The sequence below is a fragment of the Dreissena polymorpha genome, chromosome 3, assembly GCF_020536995.1.
Source record: "Dreissena polymorpha isolate Duluth1 chromosome 3, UMN_Dpol_1.0, whole genome shotgun sequence".
NCBI lineage: Eukaryota > Metazoa > Mollusca > Bivalvia > Myida > Dreissenidae > Dreissena > Dreissena polymorpha.
In genome coordinates this window covers 6608489-6614928 of record NC_068357.1, presented here as the reverse complement: position 1 = coordinate 6614928, position 6440 = coordinate 6608489, and positions in this window count along the sequence as shown.

Here is a 6440-nt window from a genome sequence, read left to right as displayed (position 1 = left end):
TTGAAATGAAGTATATGTGTGTGTTTTTCTATAATTATTCGTTTTGTTTTTCTTACATGAAGCATGAGGTTCTATTTATACCATCCGATAGTATGATAAGATTCAACAATGTAGTAATTTGCATAAGTTGAGTGAACACGTAAAATTATATGAAAACTTTAATTCCTAGCAAACAGTTGCCCAGTTTTTTCATTATTATTTCATTAACATAAATTATTTTATAGTATATTTTAATAATATGTCGTTAGGCAATTGTATAATGATACTGGTCATTTTATATACTACCTCCTATATTCCGATATAACATGTTTCATGTAGAAACCACAATCGTGACGTTTTAATCCACTAAAATTTAGTATGCATGAAAGGAAGTCATTTCGTATGTTTTGAATGTTGTTAATTTCTAAATCAAAAGCAACGTCCAATTAAAGGAACGTGACTAAAATAGTCGTTTTTCATATATTTCGTATATTTTAATTGTAAGGTTGTGACGGTTTATTGACATGTATGAGATAAGTTTTGTCTTGAATTCGTTGTATGCTAGTGCATATTTTATAACCGCGTGTTTTATGTTATTGCGACACCGTTTCGGGATTTGAGTCTGTTTTCAGCGTGACAATGTTTACTTGATAGATTCACTTACAATTTCATGTTAATTCACAAACGCTGCATGAGCACGCGCCTACAACGTCTGCTCTTAAATGACGTGCATATGATCGACATGCAATATTATACAATACAATTTGAGACAGCTATGTGGTTTTTAATTATATGTATCATAAAGAAACTGATAAGTTACTTGCACCATATTTTGTTTGTCTTGTCATATGATGCCTCGTTGTGACAAGGTAAGGTAGGATCATATGCATGTAAAAGACAGATCCATTATTGGATGTAGTGATGTAGTGATGTAGTGATGTAGTGATGAAACAAGATCAATTATTTCAGTAAAGTATATTGTATATTGCAACAAAAGGATACAATCGGTGATTAAGATTTTCAATATTTGATTTTGAATCTCGAATCTTAAACCATATCAACTAAGACTAGCAGTTTTAGGTATACTGAACATATCATTTGGTAAAGGGAAAAAACTCTTCTGTTCCTTGTGATATGATTGGAAGAGTTAGCTTTCCTTTCTGCACTCGTTTTTCTAATAATCACCATATTTAAATGATAACGGGGTCATTGATGAAATAGTTAATTCAAGTCTTATCACCTTAGAATTACTGTACTTATGTTTTCGTAATATAATATGAACATTACATCATATTATGTGAATATTACATTAATATATGTCTATTCAAGTCTCGTCACATTAGAATTATTGTACTTATGTTTTCGAAATATGATATGAATATTCAAGTCTCGTCACATTAGAATTATTGTAGTTATGTCTTCGTAATATGATATGAATATTACATCATGTTATGTGAATATTACATTATTATATGTGAAGAACATACAGTTTGTTAAAAAATAAATAAAAAAATATCGATTTTGAAACTGTTATTTTTATTAACACTTTTATAGACCATGTTTTTCAAATAGAAATATCGCAATTTCTAATTAATATATGCTGTGTAAATACTGTATGTCTCTTAAGAAAATTGATTTTGAATCTCGAGTGGATGCGATATTTAGTATCTGTATCAGAACATTATCGTTTATGCAACCATAACGTTTTTTATGCAACACCATGTATTATGAATATATGGATGATATGATATATGTTGATCAAGGACCATAACGGCCTATTTCAACTGTGTAAATATGTATATGTATTTGTCAAAATAAAAGTTCTTCTATAGTTAAAAATGTTGTTTACTATTTTATATACTCTGTTGCACAGATGTTTATTCTTTTAAACACTTAAATACTAATTGGGTTTACAATTATGTCGATTCGTATGTATTTAAAAAAACAGGCTATTATATACAAGCCTCAAGTAGAACAAGAAAAAATGCATTAAAGAAGGTACCTTGACCCTACCAAGTGTCATTATTTGTGTAACGTTGCGGAATCAACTGCCAAAAAACCTCCAGCTACATTTTGTTGTTTAAATGTCCAAACAAATGACCAATGATGTATATGTGTTGCGTACAAACTTCGCGTTTAATGTGTAAAGCAGATCGCATAATAAGATCGTTTGCACTGTTGATTTAGACTCAAGTATTTCACGACATATATTCGATATATAATTACTCTTACATACACCAGGTGCTGGTTGAAGATGGCAAATTAAGAATGATTAATGATTTGAAGATATTTGCTAAGGATATTTCACAAAGAACAAGAAAACTATAAGTTCTGTGTACCATGCATCACATAAATACTATTTGAGAATATTATGTAATGCATTCTCTCGTTATTGTTGAAGATTCAGGACCCGATTTCTCGATAAATCTTAAGTCTGTTCTATCAGGAATAGTTCAATGTTTTTTTGTTTCATTGTCCAGTAAACAGATCACTGTCATAATATATAACAAGCTTTTAATGAAAATTAAATGTAAAATAAACATCATGATAACTGTTTTTACAAGAACATCAATTTTAAAATGTTAAGAATAATCAATGAAATTCCTGCATGTCGCCATGTAAATCATATAGTTGTTTTGCTTTTTATGTTTGTTTTGTTTATAATATATCTGTGTAAATGTTCACCGGCTTGTTTTTGTTTTGTTTAATATTATTTTGTAACGTTATGAATATTATTGATGAATGATAAAACTATAAATAAGTTGAAATATATAAATTGGAAATAATTGATAAATCTTTCATTGACAATTATTAATAATCGAATACTTAAATTTTGGAAATTATTAATATATGTCTTATTATAAAAATATAATTAATTATAATATAATAGAAATGTTCTTAAAATATTTTGCAAAAACAGGCATACCTTTACTTCATTGTATAAATGTTCTAGATCAGTCACTTGAAAGGTCGGAGATGTAGATAATATGGTAGAATTAATATGTTCCTCAAGGTTGTACACTTAACAAATGTCCGAACAGATACAATATGTGATAGCGGTTAAAATCATTGCAGTAGTGAATTATAATAAAGTCCGACAACCAATTAAGTCCGTCGAAATGGGAGAAACGTGCTTATTGTAAGTGCAATCTGAGTGCCGCGAGAATTAGTTGGCACACTACAGTTTTTTTAGTATCGGCCAATCTCGTACACAAGCAGGCGCGAACCACTTACTGGAAACTGGTCACCTCGCAAGTCTGAAAATAAACCAAGCACATGTCCAGACTGGTTGAGGGTGTGCCATCTGAAAAATCAGGAACATTAAAATCAAATGAGTTGGGGCAAAATGTTTTATTATTTCAAACGAAAACATCAGAATTATGTGTGTTTCCGAGCCTTTTCAAGCCAGTTTCAACAACAGACTGCCACTTTCCTGCAGACGCAAGGTGCCTGGAAACCATTTTTACATAGGTAACTTACCAAGCACTAAACAGCAATGGAGAAAATTGGGAGTCAAAGGTTTAAATTGTTTGTAATAGTTCAATGTCCGTACGCCCTGATATATGTCAGCCATCTTTAACATCAATCGCACGTAAATTAAGTTGTCTACACGTTTCCTGCACCATTGAATCAGTACATTAAGCGATTCAGCCAATTAACAATTAGCCCGTGCGGAGTCGAATTCTTCTGACCAATCAAGAATTGAATAGAAGCTAACTTAGTCTTATGCAAATTAACCCGTCAATTTAAAATGCATATGTTTTGTCAGAATAAGACACTATTGGCATAGTTTTAGAGGTTAACGGACAATAAAAGGTCCAGTCATGTAACTATCAGACTGTATTTATATATTTAGGAAAATGAAGTATATTAGATATTAAATTGGACTGAAATTCATATATGGCGTTTTTGTATATTTAATTCCACGTTACTGTACGGATAAATTGAGGAAAGGGACGGACTTGCCCTATTCGCCATGTAACAAAATATAGTTTTAATACGAGTCCCGTTATTACGGCGATTCGCTAATGACGTGTAATCGAACAATTACGTGACATTTGAAATTCACTGACAATTTATCAATTTTTCTTTGTGTCTATAAATTTCATATGAAATCCCTAACCTGGATTCGATAAACATATATGATATGATTCAGTACATACCGGTACACCGTTTTAAAGAGAAGCGTTTGTTCATGCACTTATCATATAAAGATTGAATGAGGGGGACATAAACAGTTTAGTGCACTGAACATCCTGATATATATATATATATTTACCTAAGGTGTCATGTTGATAGCTCATATAGTTTATGAATTATGTTCAGAACTTGCGAAAAGCGAGGCTACCTACGTCGCCGACACAAATAACCCAATAATTTCACATAAAACACAAATAGTAGGGTAAATTTATGGACAATACCCGATTAGCCCCCACACAATTGCTGCAACATATATTTCAACTGGTCCTGGTAGGGTTGGAGGTCTTTCATAACATAAAAATAAAATAAATTTGAATTCAATTGTGTAAAAGTCTAGCCTATAATAAGTCATATCAACTCGAAAAGAGAGCTTTGACATATCAAGCGGTTTGGTTCGAAGACTAGGCTTCCCGTGCAAGACAAGTGAGCCGTTCGAGAGGCTTTCCGTGGCATAACGAAAGCGAAAGAAGGCATTTTTAAGTAAAATTGATGAAAATTACTATATAGCGTACATTGAACGTAAAGATTTGATCATAAAGATGATAATAATGACACTAGATATTTGACATATTACGGAAATGCTATGTCAAAAAGTCATTAAAGTGGCATTTATGCACGATTGTTCAACCACCCTCGCCACCATTCCATCTTCGATAGAGTTTGTGATAACTGTTTGGACCTGCGGAATAGTGTGAACCTGTAGCTGGATATATCCTTCAACTCATGGACAACCTCTTTTTATGCACACATGTGTTTGCGGGTTTTAATTTTATATTTGCTTAATAAAGCCTGTCCCTATCGTAAAGTCATGTGCAAGTTCAATCCTCCGCCCATACAAGTCTTAAGAGAAAATATCAAATCTTGGCAACTGCTTCGTGGCGGATCTGTTTTTTTTTTGTTTTTTTTTTTTATTCAATATAAAACATACAATGTAAATATGTGCATAAGCAAGAACAAAAGTGGTATAATACAACAGTTATAATGTCAAACACATATTATACATGATATGCTAGGATATACTGTTTTTTTTCTTTGGTTGCCTGTGGTGTATGCTGTTATTTTTAAATGTAATAATCAATCATAGAGATGATTTGCAGAGAGTTAGGTAGAAGACAACTGGACTGGGTTATGAAAGTTTATGCGTTTCCATTTTTGTTCAAAAATATGAAGTTTATCGTTGTTGAGGGCTATTTCTTTTTCAATTTGGATCTTTAATTTTAAATAGTTTATAAAACAGTTGAAGGTAGGTATTTGTTTTTTGTATTTGAAGCTAAATATAAAATATTTCATGAGTATGATAATGTGGTTCACAGTGTTATTAATTTCTGGTATTTTAAAAGTATTCACACCGAAACTGATATTTAAGAGAGACAGTTTAAATTTTAATTGTTGTTTCTCTAGAAATGTTGTTAACTGGTTCCATAGAATTTGAATATGTTTGCACTCCCAGAACAAGTGTTCTATTGTTTCAATGTGTTCGCTGCATATATCACATAAATTTGTGTTGGATAGGTTGCACTTAAAAAGGTATTTATTTGTTGCTATGATTCTATGCACATATTTATATTGAAAATTTCTCAGTGTGCTATCTATAGTTGTTTTATATGGCATGATAAATATTTGTTTCCAATTAAATTCATGTTCTCGAAGCAGGTTTTGCCATTTATTTTGAATCTTGGAGTTTTCTGCAGGGTGTTTAATTTGTAGTTTGTAAAATATTTTGTTTGTTTTGTTTTGTTTTGCAAGTATGTTTTCCGTGAATGATGTTTGGGTACATGGTGTGTTATTTGTATTAATTGTAGATTTAATATGTATGGGTATGCTTTTAATTAATGTGTAATACATTAGGAAATTGCTTGAAGGTATTCCGTATACATAACATATGTTCTCAAAAGAATAAAAGTCATTTATTCTGTAATCGTACAATTGGTCGACATATTTAATGTTTTGTTCAAACCAATGTTTATAGAAAAAAAGTCTTATTGTTTGAAGTTATGTCTTTATTGTTCCATAAAATAGTTTTACTGGTGATTTGGGTTTCTAGATTATGAGTAACATTAGTCCATGCTGATAAAACACTCGATAGAAATATGTTTTCGTTTGCAATTTCATGCAAAATGGTATTGTTGATGTTACATTCAAAAAATTAGGAGTCACCATATTTTTTTAGGATTTTCTGGTAGAATAATTTGTATTACTTGTATTGGTTTTATCTAGATATCTTTTAACCCAGCTGCATTTGATTGCATTCAAGAATGAGT